Consider the following 25,931-nt stretch of genomic DNA (forward strand, 5'->3'; position numbering starts at 1 on the left):
GACTGATAGTGACTGACTGCCTTAACAAAGCATTAAGGGCTGATTTTGTGGGGTAATGGATACTACCTTCTACCGCTTCTAATACTACTACTTCTAAAGCCAATAATTAGGCATGTAGATACGTAGTGCTTTGAGAAAAACTAGATATCTGAAAATCAACTTCTTCCTGAGGTAAACTGAAAAGGATATTTTCATTCCATAGGTTCAGTAATTTTCTGCCAGAAGTTTGAAATGAAATCAAAATGTCCATTTTTTTGGTTTTACTCGAATGGAAGAATATTTAGTTTCTGGATTTTATTTAGATTTATTGTTTACCCAAAAATACAGTATCAAAAAAAAAAAAAAAAAAAAAAGGAAAAAGGAAACATAATAAGATTTTCCCTTTTAAAATAAAGTGCCGTTTAATTTTGTTTTATACCTCTTGGCAAACTGTAAAACTAAGTGAAATGAACAACATTTATCTAAGTAGGGGTAAAAACAGTGAAAGTCTATTCAAAGCAAAATTTTTTTTTTACCATAGCTTTTTTTTTTGTTGCTTATATATATTTTAATATATATATATACAAAATAAATTTCAAATCCTGAATATGTAAGACTTCCATTCCCAGGATTGCCAGCACAAAAGAAGAAAATAGTGAGAGAGGCCAACATACAAATGGCATTCTTTTAAATGCTGGGATCTGAAAAGTCTTGCTGCGTTGTCTTATATTTGTGGATTTCAAACTGCAACATGCAGATGCATGCACATGAATGATTTTGAGCACGTGAGCTTTAATCTCATTGTAGAAAATAGAACCAATGAAATGTGTAAAGTTGCAACACGTACTTATAGTTTGCTAACTGAAGCATAAGACCAAGGTCCGGCATGGTGGCTTACTTTTTAAAAACATCAATAGTTTTTAGCGTATGTGTGTGAAAAAATAACTCTTTGGGTTTGCACTCTCCGTTTCTCTTCTTCCACATACACCTGGGAAAATGGATTTTTAATACATTATATTGTTAATACATTATATGTATTTTTGAGCTCCATGGATATTTTCTACCCTGATTATAAGGTAGTCCTAGTGATGAAAAGCCTGCTGTTGGGTGGACTTGAAATGAGAGACAGAGTGAGAAGGAACACAGCTCAGAAGTGGTTGATTTCCATGTTTGATGCATTCACTAAATAATTCAGTATCACTAATGGAAATTCGATCTCAGCAGAGGAGTGGAGATATGGGGCACTCAGTTGCCAGCGTTTGGCAGCTCAATAGCTTGGGAAAAACAATGGAGCAAAAGGTGAAAAAATCTTTAAGCTGTACTTCAGTTCTCTGTTCTGCTCTCCTGGATTCACATTCTGTCTTTCTGGAGCTGCTGTTGGCTAGGGAGACTGAAAGAAAGGAAGTGATACTCACAGTGTTTGTGAAGCAAACAAAGCGAGCTCAGACCAAGCTGACCTTTTAACTGGTGCACAAGTGGCTTTGTTTGCTTTTTGAAAAACATATCCTCCTTCTAGTCAGCAGTGAGACCCAAATCACCATTTGGGAGTGAATTACATAAAACCTCATCATTTGACTTTGTACTCTGAGGCTCAGAGTCAGAGTGTTTCGAGGGCATCTCAGGAAAGAAGTGCTAAGCTCCCATTGGAAGCTGACAAGGTCTGAATGTCTACTGGTAAAATGATTACCTGAAAGTACTGAAAAGCCCAGCTTCAAAGGGAAGATTTGTTCACATCTTTTAAAAGGAAAAAAACCTTCAGTGACAGGGAATTTATTGTGGGTGGCTTTTTACATTTTGGCACTAACATGATGACGTGAGATTCCTTCCCCAAAACTGCCTTGAACATTTGCAGATAGAAATGCTCAGTATCTAACACTTCTGGTTTGCTTACAAGAGCATTTGCATGTGGCATCACAGAAGTCCTTTTATAACTTCTTTACCTCTAGCCCTTAGCTCTCCTTTTTAAAAGAGAATTCAGCCCTAACACTGCTGTGGTTTTGTATAGCAACGTAGATACATGGAAGTAGAATTTGGGCTTCCACAGCTGCCAGTCCATTCTTCATCTTTTTTTGTTTCGTTTTGTATTGTATTGTTCTTGTTGTTGTTGTTTTGAAACCAGCAGCTGTAAATGATCATTGAGGATGTTGAAGAAACTTAGAATCTGGAGGCAAATTCTCCTTTCAGGGTAATCTGTGTGTCCAGATCAGAAAAGTAATAATACAAGACTATTTTTTTTCACTATGGACTTTCCTGTAGGTTACAGGAAGCTTAGAATAAGCCGTTGCTCCAAAGATCATGTAGGAAATAAAGCCTTGGCAGAAGGGACAAAACAGTAGAGAAGTTCTTGAGGTAAATCTCTCCAGCTTCACAACTCTTTTAATGAAGAAAACATCCCTGTGGCAAATGAATGGTCAGTTCCTGCCTTCCATCAAACCTTTTTCTCCATAGCATCCTATTCTTTTTCATCAGGAACCACAATAGGCACCTTTGAGACAATGATTAATACAGAGTTGCTAAGTTTTTCTTGGCAGAAGTAGTTACACAGATCCTTCCAAGACTGTTGTATTGACCAACTGTCTCACCTCTTTCCACCTCTTTACAACTTCTCTCTCAGTGGCAAAGATTCAGTCAAGAAATTCATGTGTTACACTTAATTTAATTTCAAAGGCATCAAAGAGTAGTCAGTTTGCAGCAAAGAGTATCTTTCAGCATATGAATAGTGTTTTTTGCAGTGCAGTGGAAACTTCAGTTAAGCCTCAAGATGTCAATAAGATACAACACTAAAACACATTTGCATAGCTCGTTGATGATCCTTATGGGTCACTTTCAACTTGGGATATTCTGTGATTCAATCATTCTCACTTTCCCTTTCTGTCTACTGAAGACTGAGATACTTTCTTTTTCATTCTTAAGTACTTCAGGCCATTTGTCCTCTGAGCAGCTGTGTTGACCTCATCTGCGGTTTTATTTTAGGCTTTGAGTCCAGACCCAAGCCATACCACCTCAAACTAATTTCAGTGCATGTAAACTCAGCATCAGAAAATTTGTTCAGGAGCTGTGGAAAACCAGGTATGGAGAAAGGCTGCAACCAGATTTGCTTAAAGTTTGCTTCTAGGATTTAGCAGACAAATTATGCTCCTGATATTGTGCACCGTTTTTGTGAAAAGCTGCAGAAAGTTTCCACTATTGGCTGAGAAGCTGAAAAAAAAATTCAGTCTTTAGCCAAGGCACAGGTTTCTGTATAAAAGAGAATAAATTTTTTGATGCAAAGTGTTTTGGTATTAATCAGATCAGACTTAATCCTCTTCCATACTTTCTCTGTGTTAACTGGACGCAGTTGAGCATCTGAAATGTGCTATTGGATGGGGAACCACTGAAGGCTTAAAATGTCAACCACTACCAGGTGTTTTTTGATGGAAGTGCCTTTTCCTAGACGTACGTGGTGCTTGGAGCGCCAGAATTTCATTGAGAAGCCCTCAGAAAGGTGCAAGCTGGCTATCAGGTATCTACTCAGCTTTCCGTAGTCTGAAACATGAACACGAAGTGTAGTATTGAGTGCTCATTTCCACTCAGCCAGCTGTTAGAAGGAATGTTCTCTACTTCTCAAGTCGCCACTTTACACTGCAAATCAAAGCTGTTGTTTTAACTTACATCACTGTCATTAAATCTGCCAGTGGTGCAAATCCTTAACAACCATGCCAGGACTAAACACATAACTGCGTGATGAAAAGAAGATGCCAAGGTGTGGATGGAAGGGAATAGTTTACTTTACTAAGAAAGACTCCAGGTGGGTGCAATTGCCCACGCTGGGACCAGGAACACAGTGCTTTCCATTGTCACAGATGGTAGGTGTTAGATGATGCAATGCGTACGGTGCCAGACAAATTACTTTTTTAGCTCATTCCTCTGGAAACAGGAGAGGAATCTGAACTGGATTTCTGTGCAAACCTGGAGCAGGAGATGCAAGCTGAGACCCAAGCAGTCAATGGGCTCAGTCTTTCAAATTGAGAGAGAGAATTGCTCTGGGGATAAGGAATTAGACAGAAATTGCCTGAACTTTGGAACAAGTCCACTTTGTTTTAAATCAAGTTGTGGGCTGGGGTACATTCTTATTCAATGCATGTAATGAACCTAAAAGTTGAAAAACTTGGAAAAAAAAATTAAGTGGAAACCTTGATATAACTCCAGCAACCAGAAGCATTGGAATGCCATGAGAAAAGCTGTTCTTGTGGTGTTTTCAGCTAGAACTGAAATTAGATGCTGTTCCCCCCACAACCCAATATTTCCAGTCCAGGTCTAAATGGGACACTGGAAGTCAAGTTAGAGCTCCCCGTACTCCTGCCAGCCAAATCCTCTCCAGGAAAGAGCCAGTTGGTGCCCATTAGGAGGCTGTAGCCTCAGCAGGGCGGAGTGCGGAGGGGCAGGCAGGGCACTGCCCGGTCCCGGTGCGGGCGGGGTCCGCTCTTCCAGCAGCGGGGGCGTCCTGGGAGCCCGGTGTGCGGGCGGAGCGGCCCCGTCCCGCCTCCCGAATCCCCCCCCGGGCGGTGGAGGCGAGGCTGCCCCGCGGGTGACCCTCCCGACGACGCACCCCCGCCGCATCATCACACGAGGGGGCAGCGCGGCCGCTAGCACTGCCCCGGCGCCCGCCTGCCTCTGCCTCCCTCCTCTCGGCGGCTCGCCGCAGCCCGGGTTCTGTCGAGTCAAAGCGAGGATCAGGTTCCCTGCCTCCAGTATAAAAATCTCAGGGAAGAAATCTCCAGCGGGAGAGAGAGACGGGGAGAGGGAGGAGCGGGGCGTGAGTCGGAGGTCCGTGGGGAAGCGGAGCCGCGGCGCCGACAACACCCGCAGCACCAGCAGCACCCGCCGCGCACCGGGGACGCCCGCGGCTCGCCCCTTACAGCTGCGGGAGAAGCGCTTCTCGCCGCCCGAAGTAAGTCCGAGGGGACGGCGAGGGCTGCCAGGGGCTGCCGGAGGGACGCTGCCCCCCGAACCCGCTCCTTCGGGCGAGATGCGAAGCGCTTCACCCTATCACCCCGCACCCGGGGTTCTCCCCCGTACCGCCTCGTCTCCTCTGATCCCCCCGCCTCGGGGATGACTGGGGAGCACCTGGCCGAGGGGCAGGCGGGGGCCGAGGTCTGGGGGTTCCCAGGGGTGATGGGGTGCTTCGGGATCCCCCGTGGGTTTGGCCGCTCTGCTCGGGATGGGGATGTGTCGGGACGTGGGAGAGATAAAGGGGGAGAAGGATGGGGTGGTGAGGGGACGTGACACAGAGGAGAAGAGAACAGGAGTTCTCTGGCTGATCCAGTTGAGAGGACAGGAGGGCAGCAGTGACCCCAGGGTAGCAGAACTCCTGCAGCTTCCAGGTGCTCTGTGCCAGCCGAGGCTGTGGATAACCGAGGTTGTGTTGTACCTTTGGTCTGAGCACTTTACTTCTTTCTATTACTATTATTTTTTTCCTTTGTACTTAGCCTTTGTATTTCTACTTTTCTCTTGGTGAAACAACTGAATCTAGCTAGTGCTGATTTATTTATAGCTACTGTTGTTAGTTTGTGTTCTCTTTCTTATGGAGGGATTGGCTGGGAGAAAGTCCCATTTTACCAACGGGAAAATACAGTTTTCTCCTATTCAGCATACAGATTCTGCAAATGTATTATGATTTCCAATTCTGATGCTTCTGACTCCTTGCTCTCCTTCATCTTCTCTTCTTAAAAGCAGAACTTTGTGCAGAGAAAAGGTAATCATTTCTTCGGGACCTTTCCCACACTTTTATATAGCCAGTGGGTGTCACATACCTATCTCTTCTGTGTGGCAAGTGATCCACTTGGATCGTGAATGTCTACTGTTTGTTAGTTCAGCAGTTTGCTCTGAAGCTGGATTACAGGATGGCAATCCTAGACTAGCAGGTTCTTAGGAGCATTGTGGGAACATTTGCAACATGTTAAATCCTTCTCTGTGAGATAGTCCTGCAGCTATGGATAGTGGTAGTTTTTTAAATTAGATCCTATTTGCTCTAAATGGCTTGTAGTACAGTGGAAGAACACTACCAGTAGCTCATCAGCTATTGAACTCACTGTCCTTTCTTTTGTTCCCCTTTGGTCATGACTATTCTAAGCTTTTAGGAAAGCTCAACGTTTTGGTTAACAAATAGACTAAGTGTATTACTTTGGTTGTATAAGGAGGAGAGAAGGAACAGAGAGAGGAGTGAAGGGTACAAGAAAAGTCGTCATAAAGAAATTCTCTTCCTGAACATTTTCAAAATGGTGTGCTTGAGCTGCTGCACAAAGCAGACTTCTTTTTTTTCAAATGTATTTCTGTTTCTTCCCTGAAAAGAAACAACCTGGAAATAAAACAATAACAACAACAACAACAACAACAAAAACCAACCAACAAACAAAAACTCTGAAAAGAATTACCTCTGAAAAGATAAAGAAATGTGACTATCTGTGACAAAAATTATTAATTTGATTTAAAAGTGAAAATTTAGAAATGAATGGAGAAGATATTTCAATGGAAATGACAAACCAAAAAAAAACAACAACAACAAAAAAAAACACCACAAAACTCAGCAACAAAAAACTTGCTGTGTAATTTAGTGATTTTTCCTTAAAGAGAAGGAAAATGAGGGGATCTAATACACCGTCTCCAGCTTACACTAAACTCTTTGATGAGTTATTACTTATGAGGCTTTGGATGAAATTGAAGGAGAGAAGCTTACTGATTTTAGCGTGCTTCAAAGCAAAATGTAAGATTAAAAAAGAGAAGTTAGCAACAAATCTTTCTTCTACCAATGAGTTATTCTTTGTCTGTAGTGTAGAGATGGCCTGACAACAGCATACTTCTTGCAGTTATCCCTGTGCCAGTCAACAGTTCTTTGAGATTCAGCCTGTAGCTGCTATGTCTTTGCCAGCTGCTTGGTTTGGCTATAGTAGTAGAAAACATAGTGGTATCCTGGTACCATATACCTTTGTTTTTCTACGCTCCAACTGGCACTAAGGACTCACCTGTGCTTATATATGTTTTGTATAGGTTCATCCTTCCCTTGCTGGTGTGTGTTATTACTTATCTAACTTCTAGCAGTCATGGCTCCAGCATGGTACTTCTCAAGTCATATGTTTCTTTTTCATGCTAGGGACAGTTATTCCAGAGTCCTTGGATGATAATTAAAAATATTCTTTTACAGTCACTCAACTCTTGCTCTATTTGAGTGCATTTTTTGCAGCAGGAAGATGGGATTATTGTATGTTAAAGTTGAACACTGAAGCATTAGGAACGGAATAGATGTTGCTCATGAAACTTAGTGCTCTGTTCAGGGGGCCTCATTACCTATACCACAACAGTGGTGTTTTCTGTGGGAACTGATTTTTAACAATGCAAGCTTTGCTTCGATATTTACAACCTCTTGCTGATCAGTGTATCAAAAGCATTTTCATTGAGAGGATTCATTTCAGGACTTTAATTGAGGAAGTCTCTTTGTTTCAAGCCTCTTTATAAATAACCATTCAAAGTGCTGTCTTTGAACAAACTAGGTCACTGTAACGCGCACACACACACAGTGATTCTCATCTGCTTAGGGTAGTCTGCATTTGGTCGACCCATATCCCTGGTGAGATTGTCCCTGATTTATCCTTCTTGGACTGGCTCGTTCACAGGGAGCTTATGCTGAAAATTCACTGCTGGAGGTCATTCTCCATTCTTGGCATCTCTGGCAGCCTTAAGCTTAAATTGCAGCCTCATTTTCTGTCCAATCAATACCACTCTTATGTCACTGAGTTTCCATGGTGCCCCCAATCTTCTGTCTACATATTGATGTCTGACAGCAGGAATAGCATTCTGTGTCGCTATATATACTTACTAAACCTGTCAAAACTATTCAGGGTCTGTCTCACTAATTTATATCCATATCCTGATATTATTTGAATCTGTTGAGCTTTGACTGATGGAACTCACTGCACTAAGAAATCAGCCCCAATAATGCACTCCAGGGATGGCTCAAGGAATGGATGTTTTGAGAAAGGCAAAAAAAAAAAAGACTCTTCTAGAGTAACTGGGGTAGTCTAGAATTTTTTGTGCACAATAGATGTATTTGAAAACATCTAAGTCTCAATAGCTCCAAGTTAATGCTTTGGAAATCATTATCCATTGTGCTCCTTTGAATGCATAGGGAGCTCTCTCTGATGGAGCCATGCAGAGGAAAACAGAAAAGTGGGCATTGTCAAATATTCAATATACATTTCAGGAGATTTGGGGGAAATCTGTGTCTGTCCTCTCACATCAGCTTTCTTCAGCAGAAAAGTGGGAAATGAAACAAAGGGAGTGAGCAATGTTTTCTGCAATGTGGAAGTTTTGCATTTTATCACAATAGCTCACAGAGCTTTATAGCTGTGTAAGAAGCAATGCAACTGTATTTGTGGATTGACACAACATCAACCAAAGAAGTTCAGAGAAGGCCTCTTAAATTCCAAGACACCTCAAATAATGTTGTTTGTGCCAGCAGTAATACAAACTAAATAAAGACAAGTAGATGAGTGTTTTGTTGTGTTTGTGTGTGTGTGTGTGTGTTTGTGTGTTTTGTCCGTTTCTTTTTTTATATATAATTAAATATGCTTTGCAAACCATTGATCTTGTATCAACTGAGGCTGTCATGAGCTGGAGAAACTCTTTCATCTCACTATCTTGGACTTGATCTATCATATGAAATAAGAGTTGGCAGTCAGTATGGAACATGCTGCTTAAAATTTTGTTTGCTCCAAGTTGCCAGAAGAGCTGAATCTGTGATGCCAAGTTCATTATTACTTTTCAGACACCCTATTCAAGCTCCAATAGTCTTTTTACTAGTAAAAAAGTAAGAACCTCCAAAACATAAAGCAACCTGTTGCAGGTGATATTTAACAAGATAGTATAAAAGCAGCTCAGTTTTTTAATAGTGGTGTATCTTAACATGGTAGAAAGGTACAAAGGATTTTTATGAAATTAGACACTACTGACCAATACATTCACCTGATGTTATTCCAAAGGATTGAATAATGGAACTATTTAAAATATTTGGCACTACCTCCTGCAGTGGCACCATGATGATTTATGATTATAATAAAATATGAATAGTCGAATGTTGTGGGGAGAGGTGGTGCTTTTTTTTTTTTTTTTTAAGACCCTTCTAATTTCTCTGCTGGCTTTTGTATGCGAGAGTGACTTTTTAAAAACTGAAATAATCTTGCAAACTGCTTTTTAACATCTTTCAGAGCAAAGGTTGAGAGAACGCAGCTATAGGCAGTTTCACGGAAGATGAGAAGAGGGAATGTGAATGTAGAAAAGCTGGATGGAATACTGGTGCAGTCAGGTGATTTCACACCCTGCCTCCTCCTCCTCCCCAAAAGCCTCTGCCTTTCCTTGCTTTCCTTGAATAGAAGATTCTGTTTTCTCTACATACAACTTCTGGAGGTGAGGAGTAGAGTTGATTCCATGTGAGACAAAATCTGATTTCTTTATGTGGAGTAAAATCTGACATATTTATTGGCGAATGTGATTGATCCACTGGCAGCTGCAAAGGAGGGGTACAGACAGAGCAGAAGAGTGTTAGAAGAATTGGAGATTTTCTGATAAAAATAGTTTCTGAAATTAAATAGTGTTTGGGACTCCAGCTCATCATCATTTAATAAACGAGGAGGTACAATTTTAAAATGGACCTCACTCCTCTGAGGCCTGCCAGCACTATTTCAAATCTCGTTGAATGTTCTATGAGGGTGTTACAAAAATTGCTCTTCCTCATTTAGTTTCTGTAGACATCCCATGGAGCTTGGACCTTGTAAACATCCCATTTAATTGTACATGATACCCTTTTCAGGTTCTTGCAGAGAGGGAAGATAAAGAAGAGAAATTCTCTAATACTTCAGTCCAAATTCCTGTTTTGGCACTGGTCTGCACTAGCCAATATTGTAAATAAAATTGATTTTTTTGCTGTCTCCAAATATTTTTGGAGCGACCCACTGTCTGTACAAGTTTTCCTCCCAGCAGCAGGAGTAAAACCAGGCAGAACACCTGAGAGGGAGGAGGAGGCTACGTGTGCTCTTCTTTCCTTCAACAAGCCCCTTTCTACTTGTCTGGGATGATTCTCTTGGGTCTTAGTGGGGCTGGTCCAGCTGGTGGTAGACAGGCACCACGTAAGTAATGCAAGCAGCAAGGTTGAGAAAGCGTATTTCTCAGGCTGGAGTGGACAGTTTGTCTTTACCTTCCAAGCCTGTAAAGGAAGATAGTCCACTTTGCTGCTGACTTTGTCATCTTACTTGATAGCCTGTTGCTTTAGGCTGTCCCTAGGGGTTAGAAAGGTAAAAACTAGGTAATTGTATTTAACAGATATTCTTTCAAGACATGAGGAATTCTGTGCCAAAACAAGCAGTAAATGTATAGATAACTGTGGAAGTCAGAATGTTCCTATCTGATAGCAAACAATAAACATGGCTTGTATTGTCTTCTCAAATTCAGTTCTATGGAATGTCAGGCATAAATCTATTTTGTTCTTGGATTATGTCTCTTAGAGTCCTGGGGAAAATGGAATTAATTTCATTGCCATCCAAAGATGATCAGACTATTGAATTTAAGGAACCTTGTTTCAGGTATATCAATAGTAAAACAGAGCTGCTAATTCATTTATTTAGCTCTACCTCTCAGACGTTATGTATCTCAAAGTGCAAAACAACCCTAAGAATATGACACAAATGTACACGCCCTTCTGTAGTCTGAAATAGAAAGTCCACAGTCTGGAGAATCTTGTAACAGAAATATAGGTAGTTCCATATCAAAATCTTTTAAATAAAAATAGGTTTTTTATTGGCTTTTTTTTTTTTTTAACAGACTTACATCCTGCAAAAAACAAAGGGAAGAGTGTTATTTGCTCAAAATGCTCCTGTTAAGATTTCTATCGTGTTTTTCTAGGCACTTTTCTGGATGTTAAAGAAAATATTTTATATATATATATATATATTTTTTTATTTTTTTTTTAAGTGATTCAGGAAGGGACTTAGATGTAATCAGTAAGAAAGATGGCATCTCTAAAACAATGCTGTCCCTGCAGTATTTTGGCAGTGCATCTCTGTCTGTTTTGGGACAACTGAACTTCTGTTTTCATACTGAGATCTTTTCCAGCGTACTAAATAATATTCTTCCTGTTAAGTGGAGATGAATACTAATACTGGAACACATCCTCCAATTATTATTCAGGCAAAGTTGAGACTTCAGCAAGAACTTCTTCAGAAGGCGGGCTAAAGAATTCAACCTAAGATTTAGAAAGCATGTTCATATATTTGTTTGGCTGATAAATTCTTAAAAATAAGACAGATGTGTAATAATGTTGATAAAGGGTAGTGACTGTTCTGACATTTCTTGTGGGAGAATCATTGCTTTCATTGAGTGCGTTTGGAGTGGTGTACATTTTAGTAGGCACAAGATAAATCAAATGATTTTTCTGATAATCTGCCTTAATTTTAGTAGAAAAATAATTTGAACTTGTTGGTCTACCTAAGGTGGTTTGCCTTTGATTTTCTCATGTTAAGCCATTCTATTAAGGAGGCTTAGTTTTGCTTCTGATGCTAACGAAAGGTCCCTGAGATACTCTGATTGCTTCCCAGTAGCTTGTGTCACCTGACTGCCTGCTTGGTTGTTTGGATTGCTGTGTTCCCAGAGGTCACAAAGATGTTTTTGTCTGAGAAAGAGTCATTTGCTTTTATTAGAAGCCTGCCTGGGTGCAGCTGATATGCAGTAGGGACTGAGGAGTGGAAAAAAAATCTACTAGCTGTCCCTCCAAGGCCAACAAAGGATTTTCTAAAATCTTCCAAAAACACAGTAAGTTTTGATCCAGGAACTTCCTCACATTTCTCTTATTAAATCCTCACTCTGCTAAGCTGTCCCTTCAGCCCATGTTTCTTGCCTGATTTGCATGTTGTCAGATGCTTTCGCTAATCTCTGTAGTTGATGTTTGCTTAAGTGATTATTTGGCAGAAATGTGCGAGCAGGCATGTGTGTGATTGCTGTTGGCATGGCAGTTAGTTTGATATGGCATTAGCATACTTGCCATGCTGCAAGCTGCCTCCTCTCCTAGGCTTACTCAAGCAGCAAAGGGGAGGAAAAAAGAAAAGCTTCTGGAGAGCCAGTCACTGTATGCTGATCCTTTGGGCAGTTTGGCCAAAGACCTGCTGAATTCAGAGAAGCCTAAAGGCTGCTCTCACTTTTTCTTCGGCTAATAATTATGAATAAATCCTCCACCAGCAGAGGATTTATAAGAAGTTGCTGGGACTATGGACTGTGAAAGTAAGGGTAGCTATGTTGACCCTAGTATCTAAGAATTTCCCTGTGCTGGCAAAATAGCATAGAAACTGACTTTTTATGGGGTGATAAAGAAGAAAAAGGTAGCTCTGCTCACTTAGTGGCTTCTAGCTTTAATTGGGACTCTGAGTTTAGTTTGCGTTTTGGGCTCATTAATGCTGAGTGGACATTTGGATTATAGGAGTGTGTTAGTGTTTTAAGAGAGCTTAGTCTGTTCTCTCAATCACTTGTAATTTAAACTAAAATCTTTGCAGATCTTATGCATTACAACAGCTTTATGTGCCATGAGTTATTTCACAGAGAACAAGGGGATTACTTAGAAAAAGAGAAGTAAAAATGGGCTTGAAACCTGTGCTGAATCAATGTCATAATCTAGAAGATTAACACAGCTCAAATAAAAGTTTCTTCTGATGCCAGACATGTTTACGTGCACACCTTTGATGTGTGGGTTGGGATGAAATCTCTTGTGATAAAATTCAGAACCATATTTTTACTGTGAGGCCTTTGGTAGCCTCACTTTATATCGTTCTGAACACCTGTTAAACCATGAACTACTCAAGCATTTTATGTTAGAAGTTAAACTGTTGGAGAGCTAATGTAAACTTCAGTACATCAGCATTAGTAACCAAGACTTTCTGTTGGAAATTTCTGACCATCAACATTAATAACTGTATAATAACTGCAACATACTCTGGGCCAGGCATAAGCCATTGCCCAAACCTGTCATGTTACACTTCTTGGTGCTGAAATGTTCAAACTTTTTCACCTGAGAAGTGGACACTGCCGTCTGCCCGCTGAGAACAGCTTCTGTTTCAGTTTTTACCTTTGAAGGGAGAAAGCTTTTGTGTTTAACATTTGAAGTGGTTTTGTAAAGCTGCATGAAATCCAAAGTGTGGCAAAGCTGAGAGCCCTAACAAACTGCAGAGTTGGTAATACTTTTGTGAAAATATACAAGGTTTAAACAGGATACTGAAAAGTGGGTGAAAATCCTTGCTCCTACTCATAATTTTGTCCTAGAAAATTACTTTGAGGCTACTTTCAAAAATGGAAACTTCTAGTATTGTGCAATTGAGATAGTATTTATGAACATGTCTGTTTATTCAGTAGCATAAAGTGAAATGTGGTCCTGTCTTTCCTTTGGCTGTTCCTCTGTGCCCAAATGCAGCTGATCTGTGTGAAAGCTCTTGTGAATGGCTTGAATTTCAATATCGCCATACGAGGGAAGGACTGAAAAACGAGGGTAGATTATTACAGCACGTATGTTTGTTTAATTGCTTTGTACTGTTGTTTAGTTTGAATTATTTATGACTATATCTACGAAGAAGTAGTCCTGTAATTGAGAATCTCTCTGGTACTAAGCACAGCAGCGGTAGATTGAGTAGATGTGGAGACTGAGCATTTTTATGCAGAAAAGATTACATATGTAGCTGCTTTACCCCAGTATTGTGCTTTACATACATATCAGAAGCCTCTTTCAGTTTGGAGGTTCTTAACAAACTGTAGAGATAACTCACAAATGTGTTCTCTAACTTTAGACTGTCCAATTGCACAACATGTACTATAAATGACAACTTCGCTTCTTTCTGTACTGACACTTTCAGTATGTGCAATAAGGCTCCAGTTCTAGCTGGGATTTTGCCAATTGAGATTTCTCAAGGATTGTAGGTGGGAATTTCTCATCTTATTTTAATAGGGAATTCTGAAAAAAACAAAAACCCTAGAGCAGGAAAAGATTGTGAAGTGTAAATTATGTGTCTAATTCAAGAAAAATTGAACCTTAAATATTTGACATTAGGCCTATCAAAATGGAATTCTTGAATTACTGAATCCAGGATTTCTACCCCATGTCAGTGAAAATCTAGTCTGCGTTTGGATGTGTACAGTATTTAATGGATATTGAGAGAATGGAAACCACAACTCAAGCCTTATATTCATAGAATCACAGAGCGGCTTCGGTTGGAGGGGACCTTCAGTTCCAGTCATCTACTGTAGTCAGGTTTGCCACCCACTATATCATGCTTCTCAGGGTGTCTGTCTCTACTGAGATAGATATGTTAGCTATAGCAAGCTATTTGTGATGTCTCATGATGCTATTTATTATGACTTTCTGATGATCATGATGTCTCACAGGAAGTGTAGTATAATATATGTACATATATGTAATATATGGACATATGTAGTATAATATATGTGAAAGGCAATGAGGAGCAGAAATTGAAAGCTAAGCATTTTCTGTAAGATTCAATTCTGTTGCGATCTTTTTTCTGATATCTGTGTTGTCCAGTTGCTTGGAGAGTTGAGAGAGGACAAGGACTTCCATATTTTTGACCAATCTTTATTGTTTTGTATGAGCAATACAACTTATTACCTTAGTTTTCATTCTTTCTTTCAAATGCTTCATAAATGCACTCAACAACACTGGTCTTAGGCTGATTCTTCGGGCACTATCACCCTTCTTCTATACAAAGAACTTAATATTGTTATTGACATTAAATTCTCAGTTGCTTGACTAATACTTAAAGAATGACAGACCTTGTCTCTTATCCTGTTTACTAAGTTATCCTAACAGCTTTTTTCAAAGTCTTTGCAAATCTAAGCAATTTACATCTAGTGAGGAGTAGCCAGTATTATTAGAGGATTCTTGCAAATTAAGGGCACGATTTATCTTTATGAAAAATGGTGCAATCAAGTTTCTTGAACTGTTTGTTTTATTTTGTTTTCCCTAACTTTGCCTGGCAATTCTGCCTCAAGTTCATTACTTGTATAACTGTAGGGCATACATATCTGCTCCCTGCTTTGAAATGAATGCTGAACCAGAGGAGCCGTTCAGCTTCTCTGCAATCTTCTTTTCTGCCCTAACTGAATTCTTTGCATCCTGGTAGTTTTCAGGTCCCACCAGCTTTCCACTTTTCCATATGCTTAAGGAATACCTTATTACTTGTCACTATGTATTTGCCTCCTTGTTCCTCAACCTTGCTCTTGGACCTTTTGATCTCCATTTTACATCTCAGCTGCCAAAGTTGTTCTCTTCCATTAGTTTCACTTGGGCTGGATTTCCATATATTTATTTATTTTTCTTAAGGACACTGGGTGAGTGAATAAATTCTTTGAAAAAGTCATTCCTCCCCTCCTTTTCTGAGTGGCCAGAACTATCATCAGCAATTGCAGTTTGGCATCCTTTCAGAATATCTGTGCTCAGTCCTTGCATTCTTCCTGTTTCCTGCAACATTTCCTTTAATAAAGAAGTGACTCCCAAATATTGTACTTGAAGTCTGGTTCTCTTAGGACTGGCAACAATCTCCCAGGCATAACATGCACCATATTATGCAGTAAGGTTAGAGTGAGGGTTCCAAAAGAATGTGAGAGAATCCTATATTTTTATCCCATGAAAATACATTGTAACTGGTAATTCTCCCTTCCTTTGGAAATCAGTCTAGAAATGTGGCCCCAATTCCTGAGTTAATTTTTCATTGTTTAAGACTAATTACCCTTCTGCAAGCTTTAAACAAGTAAAAGGTGTCATCTAAATTCCACCAAAGTAACTAAATACATATATAAATATGCATACATATGTAGTATAAAATAGGTTTATTGTGATTTATATTTGCTATGTAGTTTGTCATTAATTCCTTCTGGGTTACTGCCTTTTTTTTGATTAACACTTGAACAAATTGTGTTCCAGGAAACTGTGATATCAGAAATGTGAGCTGCTTGTGCTCACATACATCTAATTTTATGCCCTGATGCTTTCCATCTGTGGTAAATGGACAAATATTTGAAGCAAATATGTTGTCAAAGTTGGAATATGCTGTGAAAACTGCCCATTTTCCCTTAAATCTGATTGTGTTAAATTAATCTGATGCTGACTTAGTCTCCCTACATCACACAGAGAATGTTTAAATTAAATACTGTTAGTAACATTCATACTTATTAAGTGTCTTTTATTTAGCTCCCACAGTCAACAATATTCTGAACAAAATTGATGTGTTCACCCTTCCCCTTTTTTTTTTTTAATGGAAAATCAAGGCTTTGAGCTTACAGCTTCTTTTAGGTTATTACCTATTCAGTAATGAATCCCAAAGCAAATCTTCAGCGTTCTGAATGGCAGTCATCTTTTTTTGCATCCATCATTTTGGAGCTACCTCACACTGTCTGTGGTCATGGTGATGAGGGCAGCACTTATCCACCCATTCATATGCCCTTAGACAAAAGTCAGTACCAACCTCTTCCCCAGCTTGCATCTCTGTGCACAGATGGAGTCAGGGAGACAGGGGACAGTAGTGTGTAGTGCCACAACAAACATTCTTGAGTGCATCTTTTGTCTATTTTGGTGCATGCTGGCACCTCTAGTAGAAGCCAGTCAACTTATACAAGCTTATACCAAGAGTAGGAAGAGAAGGTTAATTGATAAGGAAGACAGAAATGTACTTCTATATTTAACAGGATCTTTTTCTTGTACACAACAGAAGTAGCTATGCAAGTGGAAAAAGATTTATACGAGTAGTAATGATTACTAATCACAAAGGTGATTTGTATTTTTTTCTTGAATTCTTGCCTCTATTCCTGTAAAAGAGTAGAGAGAGAAGAAAGAGACAGTTATGAGTCTTAGCTGGGTGCTGCGCACTATCTTTCTTAATTTTCAGCAAAACCGTGTGAGTTAGGTGCGTAGCCACTTGTAAGCCCTGTCTCTCAGCATTTCCATATAAGCCTGTTAACTGGATTGGGCTGAGCTTAAGAAAGAACTCGTTCTTATTCTTGATGAGCTCGAGTGGCTTTTATGTAGGGTGCTATGAATGGGCACAAAGGCTTAGTACTGCTTGTCACCATGCAACTCTAAATGTGTTATGGCTTTTGCTGTAGCACACAAAGTATCAGCAGGAGCAGAAGCCAATTGAGGTTACAGCTGATCTAGTGTGTCTCCTGACGGGGCTTTTAGATCACTTGCCTACATTGCCTCTGAATGTGGCAAGTGAAAAAAGCCCAAGGGGTGACAAGTAGCTTCTGTTTAAAGTAAATTGTTGTTTAGGTTGTATGAGAAGTAAAAGATGTCTGTTTTTTTTTTATGGTACTCCACAGTGCATAGGCTTCAGAAATTGAATAACATGACTTTTCTTAACAGCACACCTGTGTTCTACGTTCCAATTGCTATTGTTGCTGGACTGAACTGCACAGTTAAGGGATTTGGTGGGGGAGGGAAGAGTGTTCTTAGTGACTCAGAACTCAGTGGAAAGATTTTTTCATTTGACAGGTAGAAACAACAAAGACCACTGGCCTCCTGGCACTGGGGTGAGCCTTGAGCTTTGTGCAGTAGGCCTGTGGGATTTGACAGCTCTGTTGACACAATGGTGTCAAATCAGCATACGGGTAATGCCAGTGTACACTGCAGCTCCAGTGTTCCCCCTGGCCTGAAGAGAATTCATTACTCCGTCTTATGGGATCCTTTTCAATACATGTGGTTTACAGGTGGTGTGCAGCTCTGTGAGGTGCCAGAACAGTGGCCATTGATCTAATTCTTCTCTTTTTTCCTGAGGGAACAGAAGGTACACTTGTAGAACTTGCAAATCACAGTGACAGAGGTCACAGGCACAGTAAATGTCAAAGTAATCCTGATGGATTGGACAGATCCTCTGAAATTGAGAAAGATCTTCACAGAGAAAAGAAGCATGCTGTTCTTTGGGGTTAATTAAATGCACTCATATAAAATTTGGAAGCAATGGAGTAATGTAGCAGGAGAAGATCTGACAGCAATTACTACGTGCTGCAGAGGAAGCTGAGTATTCACCAGTAGCCCATTAATCTCTGGAAATGAGTTCAGGTCCTGGTTTAGATTGATTTCTAATGACTTTGTTGCACATGGACTAACTTAGCAACTGGATGCTGTCAGACATGACAAGTTTTGGCCTTAGAACTTGTATCTCCAATTGAGAATTGAGTATGTAGAGGCTGTAATGTGTATGTGACAGCATTTTGTACTACATCAGCATCTGTCCATTTGGACAGTTAAAAAAAAAAAAAAGTGGATATAACTGGTCGCATTTGAGTTTGGCATTTGTGATTCCTTTGACAACTGCCATAGCTATCACAACAGATGAACATGGTACCCAAGACAAGACTGTGAAAGCAGATAGATGCAAGGCGTGCAAAACCTGAGGACAGAAAATTGCCATGCTGTGCCATGGCAAAGCCAAGGCAGAACACCCTGAGAAGATCTCTAGCCATATGTTCATTGTAAAGCCAGCAGAGCTGCCGTGCTCCTGTGCCCCGTACTCAAGGCCAAATCTGTGAGAGCAGGTAGGGCTGCAGTCTGGGATGAAGGGCTCATTTAAGAAATCTTTGTTGTGTACTAGTGGGGAATGACAGAGATAAGTGAGGTGGCAATAGATCATTTCTTCATTTTCTTTTTTTCCTCCATGCGGCCAGAACTAGACTGTGAATGCAGAGGAGGTGCTGTGGAGTAAGAAATGCAGTTTTGTGGAGGTCCAAGGCCAGAGAAATGAAGTGATGCAGACAGCATGATGTGCAGTTGCGGAGTTGTGTGTGGGAAGGTTACATTTCACTTGCCTGCAGCCAGTTTGGTGTATCTAATAGAATGTAATGTTCTATGCGGTGTTTTTTGTTTTTTTTTGTTCTTTTTTTTTTGTTTGTTTGTTTTAATCATATTTTCATTTTCCCCCTTAAGCAACGTCTTTACTTTTTAAAAGGCAAAGAAATCATACTCATGTGTGAAGTGCCTTACTTGGTAACTAAGAATTTCACAAGGCAGCAGTTTGCATTGACACTAACAGTTTGTTCCTGGCTAAATGATCTGCTGCTGAGATGCAGTGAGCTGGTTTGTAAGCAGGTGTGTGATTTGAGTTGCATGGAAATCTATCTTTGTGTCATACTGTCAATTCAAAAGGTTTTAGGAGCTTTTTAATAGCTGGTTATGTTCTGGATCTATTTCTGTTTTTTTTTTGTTTCGTTTTCTTTGGTTGGTTGGTTGGGTTTTTTTTCTGTTTTTTTTTTTTTTTTCTTCTCCCACATTCCCTTGGCCATTCTAACTACTTTGAATTTACAGAACTCTGGGCTTAAGGAGATATCCCATCACAAATCTGTCTGGAGTCTGTTCTTTACTGATCTTTGTCTCTGTGGGGAGAAAACAAGAAAAAAAATTCTATTTCTGATAAGGAATTGGGTTAAAAAAGCAAGAGTGGAAACCACCCCATGCTCCCCGGGATATAAAGAGAAGTGGGGTGGTGGGGTATCAGACTAACAGAGATCAGAGGCAGAGCTCCTTCTGTGACAGTGCTGCAGGAAGGTGGAGGAATTAGCTGATTTGATGGCAGATGGTCTGCAGACTGTCGGAGGAGGCTGCTGCTATGGTGTTCCTTAGAAATCTGGGTGTTAAACTCTCTTTCCTGTTTTCCCAGTCACACAGCTACATAAGATAAAAGCTTCATCAAGCTGCTAGGCCTTGGCCTGGTCTTGTAGGACCCAGCCAGCCGCTGTGAGAAGGGTTAATTCACACCATCACCACGGAAGACAAAATGGATCTTTGAAACAAATGTGGTGGTGGGGGTAAACCCATCAATCATGAGAATACTGCTTTACAGTAATTCACAACTGCAGCTTTTTTCTCAAGCAAGGCCTGGCCGAGTCTGATCAATCCCCTGGCTCCCAACTACTTCTCAGCAGGCAGCAGCTCGCTCCTTCTGAGTTTGTGTGTACATGAAAGCCCACTTTATATTAACTCTGTGGAATAGTATTTTTTTTCTTCTCTAAACCCCTTAACACTAATTCAGTGTAATTATACTCATTGAATTAAGTACTGACAGCCCCACTCCACCCCCTTTCCTGTCAGGATATTGGCCTAAAAATCGCTAGATGAAGAAAATCCAAAACAACGATGGGATTCTTTGTTCTGACCTTCTACATAGGGTTTTATTATTTAAATGCAAGCTATTAGTAACATTTCAAAGTATTCATCTTTAAAGCTGAAGACTGAAAATTGTTTTTCTTTTAAACATTAATGAAGAGTTATCCTTTAGGCTTTAAGGAAAACGCTAAATATTGCAAAATTCATTACTGACTGAGCAATGGCATCATTATTAACAGCCTGAAGCTACTGAGGACCTCATTCTCTCTTTTTGAAAATGGGGAAAGTTGTCAGGGAAAGGTAGGGAACCCTCCCATGCCTATGTCTGTATCTCAGGAATATTATCTCTCTTTTGTTTTCAGGGCTGAAAATAAAGATGCAGGTGTCCTAGCACAGCATGATTTGGTTCTTTCTAGGTCTGTATGTATGAATGAAAGTTATGTCATGGAAAATATCTGGACTAAAGATGATTTTAGGGATCATAGATAGTAGGCAAAGGCATATTAGCTCTGAACGCAGTGCTCTGGAGAAATATTTGAAAGTGATTCTAAGGCATATACATGAGATGGTCAGACTAGGGAGATGGTGCTGATGAGAGAGATCAGAATAATGTTTTCTGTATTAGCTCCAGTGTTTTCAGAAGGTGTGAAAGGAAAAGAAAGAAAATGGAAAAACTCTCCAGCAAGCTAATGGCTGGGAAAAATTTGCTTGGGGACTTAAAGAGCTTAGTTTGTCTGACAGACTCAAGAAGAACAGATAACCACATAGTAAATATGTTTTAGAGTAGAAAAAGAACAATTAATGAAGGCCTCTTTAACTTGCAGGAGAAAGCCGTGGTAGGAAAAATTCAATTACAAACCAATTTGCTGTTTTAGAGTGCAGATGATGAGAGGCAGGACGAAAATTTCACAAAAACTTGCTTAGAAGGCAGTGGATCCCTCATCTTATGAAACTACTATTAGAGCAGTAAAAGTGGGGTCACAGGTTCTGGAAGATTGATATAAGTAACTAAGTCGGGGTTTTTGTGTAAGAGTATTCATTTTGACTCAGTGGGAGAGTTTTTGCTCATCTGCTCAGGGCTGAAATGTGAGCAGGCCGATATTGTAGAAGCTTGTGTTTTAAAAAATGGTGAATGTGTTGCTCTAACAAGTTATGGAGTTTCAATTTTAACTGTAGTATACGAATACTCTAAGTTAGGTGTCAGTTTGTACAAGTACAATGCTTACTTTGTACAAGTAAGCCCCAACTAATATGTTGCTCCTTCTTATATCGGATTGTAACTCAACTTATGTAGGTGTAGAATACAGCCAAGCAGAATGTGAGAAACAAAGTGAACTGGGAAACATGCATTTTAAAACAATAAGGCCCATGCTAGGAGGAACTGGGGGATGGGACAGGGACACATTTACCATCAAAGAATGGCATTGTGTACTCCTCTTATATAATATACATATATATGTATATGTTTATCCTCTGACTTACATTGCCTTAGTGGAATGAACTTTCTTGATAGCAGACTGGCAAGCCAAATTCCTGAAACTCTGGTCCTTTAGTACAAAATGATTCTTTCCAAGCATGGTCTTATTGTTCCTGTAAACTTATTTGTCTGTAAAAAAAAACAAGCAAAAATAGTTAAAAAAAAGCCACTTCTTTAGGAAAAGCGAATGAGAATGATTAGAGAATGCATTTAAGGTGAAATGGGTTGATTTTTATGTAGACTGATGTATTCAGAATGAAATAAACTAAATCAAACTAAGTTGGTGCCAGTTTGCTAATTCAGAGAAGAATATCCATGCCCACGTGTACTGTTATATATTTGTTTCCTACATTTACTTGGGGAATATATTGTTATAATGATATCTTCCAAACTCTGCTGGACTGAGCAAGTGGGCATCAGAGAGAAAGAAGGTGTTGGTTTTAGTCGCTTCCTTTGCTAATGGGAGTGAGGGACTTTCATGTATGTTTTTCTAGTAATGTGGATAAGCAAATTTTGTTCCTGAACTGATTTTCATCTCATCTAGAAGAATGAAAGATCTTCGCAGCTTCAGAATCTAGTTTAATTCAAACACCAGCTATAACAACATAGCTAGCTCTACTTAATAGATTCTGATGCATCAAATCCCTAATAACCTTTTCCCCCAAAATGCTTGTTTCTCTCCCAGAGAATATGGATTTTTTTCTACAAAGCACAATTCCCTGAACTGAGTTGTCATGTGTAATACAACTTGGGTGGGGAAGATAGAGGGCAAGAAATAGAATTTGTAAGCCTGTGTTATGATGAGAGGTTACAGCCTGCATCAGTTCCTTATACCTCCAAGCATTCTGTTTTCTTTTCTTCTGCTTTGTTTTACGCAAAAGTCATGCTTCCCAAGTGGCCATTAGGCCCTTTACCTTTTCTTTTGTCTCTGTGATCAGTATTCCCTAATTTAATGATGATATCACTGTAGTGCAACCATCTGGAGAGAGTCAACTTGAAAAGGGCTGAAACTCTTGTCTGAAAATTCTGTAAAGGAGAATTGCGTACACATGGCCATTGTGGCTTTCATTCATTCAAATCATTTTGGATTTCCAGAGGAGATAGATTTCCTCTCAACCTTTGTGCATGTAGCTCTTTGATACAAAAAGAATTTTCAACAACTGCTGGTTAGGTGGAAGCATATTTATTTTGAACTTTCTTTTGTGCATAGTTGCCTAGACAGCAAACCATCTAGTGCCAGTGAGAACTTTCCTTAAATATCACAGACAATAAGTATTACCAGAACAAGATAAATTCAGGTAGGCAGACATCTTGGTGAGATTAGAAGGGCAGCAGTAGATAAAACAAACAGAGAAATGTATCTTATGAGCTACCCTGATTAGCTCCTAATCCTTATACAGAGCTGATTGAACTCTGGCTGAATTGTTCTCTCTTGGGACATTGTTTCTCAATTTGTATAGCTGACACAGAAGATCCATTCATACTATTCTTTGGGTAATTTGGGGTAATTTTGATCTACCAAGACTGACAGTTGAAACCCTAGAACATGCAAAATAGGAAACAGCAGCAAGAGCTGGTGCTCTTGCTGAACAGATGGTGACCCAGAAAGCTGTATGCTCGGCATTAAGTACTTAATGACATGCAGGTGTCCTTCATGGTTTGGAGCACTTAAGTTTTTAAATTTACTGTAGGAAGTTGGTTACTTTGAAGACCAAATGAGGCTTCCCACCTCTGTAGAGTCATTTGAGGAATAATTTACTGCTGTCAAAATATATCCGCTTAACATAAACAGATGTGCAGCATAGAGCTGACCTGAACTTCCCTGCAGTGGGAAGTGCAGTGGGGATCAACCAGACATATCTTTGTTCAAGAAAATTCAAAGTCCTAACCAGATGCCACCAGAGAGAAGAACAATTTTGATCATAATTCTTCACTTAGATGTTCTCTGTTTTTATACTAAAACAAGTTGTTTTAGATCAGAGCCGTGTGGTTGCTACACATGTGTGAATTAGCATTATCTTATTTTTTTTCCATGCTTTAAGTGAGTAGTAATTTAAGATAACTAACAAAGGCTTTTCTAAGTGATTCTTCTTGCTGTTTTCAAGCCAGTTTTTGAAGAGTCAAAGCTCTGGGTCAGTAAGGAAGAGAAGAGAGGAATAGGTAAATCTGTAGGCCAAAGGAGTGGGGAGAATGAGGCAAAAATGCTGTCATATCTATCTATCTATCTATCTATCTATCTATCTATCTATCTATCTATATCTATTTATTTATTCATTTTCAAAAGTCTTTGAATATGCTGAGTTTCTCTTATTGTGACCCCCGGACTATATATACTCATTTCAGTAGACATGGTCTCTCCATTTAATTGAGCAGCTCCAGGTATTTTGTCTGTAGGGTCAGTGAAGACACAGGTAACATGAGTTTTCTCCTTGTGTGCATGATCTGCTCGACCTGGTGAATCACAGGGTTGTGTCTGTCTACTGCTAGAGTATAACCACCGTGGAGTGTGATATAGATTATCAAAAGGGTGAAGCTGAAGTCTGAGCTCATTGCTCAGTAGAAGTGCTAATGCCACTCCAAGGAAGCTTGGCTTGTCATCTTGTTCATTGGATTAACAGTGAATAAAATGTAGTGACTCCCATCTCTTGGATGTATTCTTTTTTCCTTTGGATTCATTAGATTGTGGTACAGGGGTTAGGGAAATCAGTGGAATCATGCCTGATTAGCTTTAGGAAGGAGAAAAAATATCTCATGGTTCAGAATGGTAATTGCTCTGCAAAGGGCAACTATCTCCGGGTAGGAGATTTATCTCCTTTAAAGTGAGATTTATCTCACCTTATCTCTAGGTAGGCTCTGTTCTGAGTAGGACTTAACTGTTAAGCTTTGGAGTGGCAGAACTACATTTTATATTATACATTATATCCTCCATCAGGATAAGGCAGGGAGACATTCTTGGGAAATAATGTCTCTTACTGAGATCTGCCCTGTAGAGCTTTTCCACACACAAGCATTCTGAAGTGCCCTGTTGGCTTCTGCACAATTTTTTGTATGCTCAGGTTGAATTTTGACTAGTTATTCTGAGAAGTCATTAGTGGTATAAATATCCCAGTATAATCTGTGATTATCTTATCTGTATTTGCAAATATTTTAGTTTTAGGGAAGTGGTGCAGGCAAATAGGCTTTTCCAAGCTGCTGCATCTCAGACTTTCCTTTCTCTCCCTCTTCTTTTCTTTCTGTTGCTGGCATCAACCAGCTCTCTCTTCCAGCTGTGTAGGACAGCAGGCAGTAGGACATCTTTCCTTCATCTGACATTGGGATGCATGGTGTTATTTAACTTCTTTTAAAAGTGCATATGGTTAAGATACCCTAAAAGAAGGAGCTCCTTGCCAGTGCTGTTGTAGTGAGGATGTGAAAAATAGGGAAAATAGAGGAACACACCAGAAAATTGATGCTGTATCTGAGCAAATATGCAAATGCCTTTTAACTACATCTAATCCCTAGTGCTATTTGTTATCAATCAAATAAATTAAGAGTTAAGACAAGTCAAACCATGTGATGTAGAGGGATGGAGATGAATGGTGAGTGTATGTGTAGGGGGGCAAAATGCTTATAACGAGGGAGATATGATTAGAGAACTTCAAAACTACAAACACAGCTTTGTTTCTATTTGTATGTCTTTTTCCTTGAAATGAGCTGCCCACCTTCAGGCATCCACCACAACTTCTTTTCAGGCATTTCTCCCTTCTGCCTTTAAATCTCCATCCTTTTCTGGTAATCTGATTATAAATTCTTTTTTTTTTTGGGGGGGGGGGAGGGTGGGAGGTAAGGGGCTGAGGAAATACCCCCTCCCCTCTCCCCCCAATCCCCAAATAACAGCATCTTTCTTTATGGAATCCACAGTTTTTGAAAGTGGACTATGTTCCCTCACACCTCCTGTGCTTTTCTTTTTCAAATCACATAACTTCCTGCATGAGGTAACCTTTTCTATCTCTGTCCATCTCTCTCTCTTGCTTGCTCTCCCTCTGGCTTGCTTTTCAGTCAGTATTGCTCTCTGGGTCCCTTGCTCAGTGATGAATGAGTTTCATTCATCTTTCTTTTGGGGGCTCTGTGAAAAGCTTTAGACTTTGCCTGCTCCCATTTTTTCGCTCCACTATTCATTTCCATGGTGACGGAAAAAGGAGGGGGGATGGCAGAGTGGGTGGTAGTAGGGCCAAAGGTCAAGAGTGGCCACTTTCTGAATTAAAGCTTTGAATCCCATTAAAGGTGACACATAACCTGGAGTAACACTCCAAGTACTTAGCTGTC

At 39.9% G+C, this 25,931-nt stretch overlaps 1 protein-coding gene across 1 annotated transcript in view; it reads left to right on the forward strand.

Annotated features, from left to right (window-relative positions):
• The first annotated feature begins 4,573 nt into the window (after positions 1-4,573).
• Positions 4,574-25,931, forward strand: part of PTN (pleiotrophin) — a 71,707-nt gene continuing 50,349 nt past the window's right edge. The window contains exon 1 of the mRNA XM_085229078.1: positions 4,574-4,909. The gene's annotated coding sequence lies outside the window, so the exon portion shown is untranslated. The remainder of the gene's footprint in view (positions 4,910-25,931) is intronic.

The sequence above is a fragment of the Meleagris gallopavo genome, chromosome 1, assembly GCF_905368555.1.
Source record: "Meleagris gallopavo chromosome 1, MGAL_WU_HG_1.1, whole genome shotgun sequence".
Lineage (NCBI taxonomy): Eukaryota > Metazoa > Chordata > Aves > Galliformes > Phasianidae > Meleagris > Meleagris gallopavo.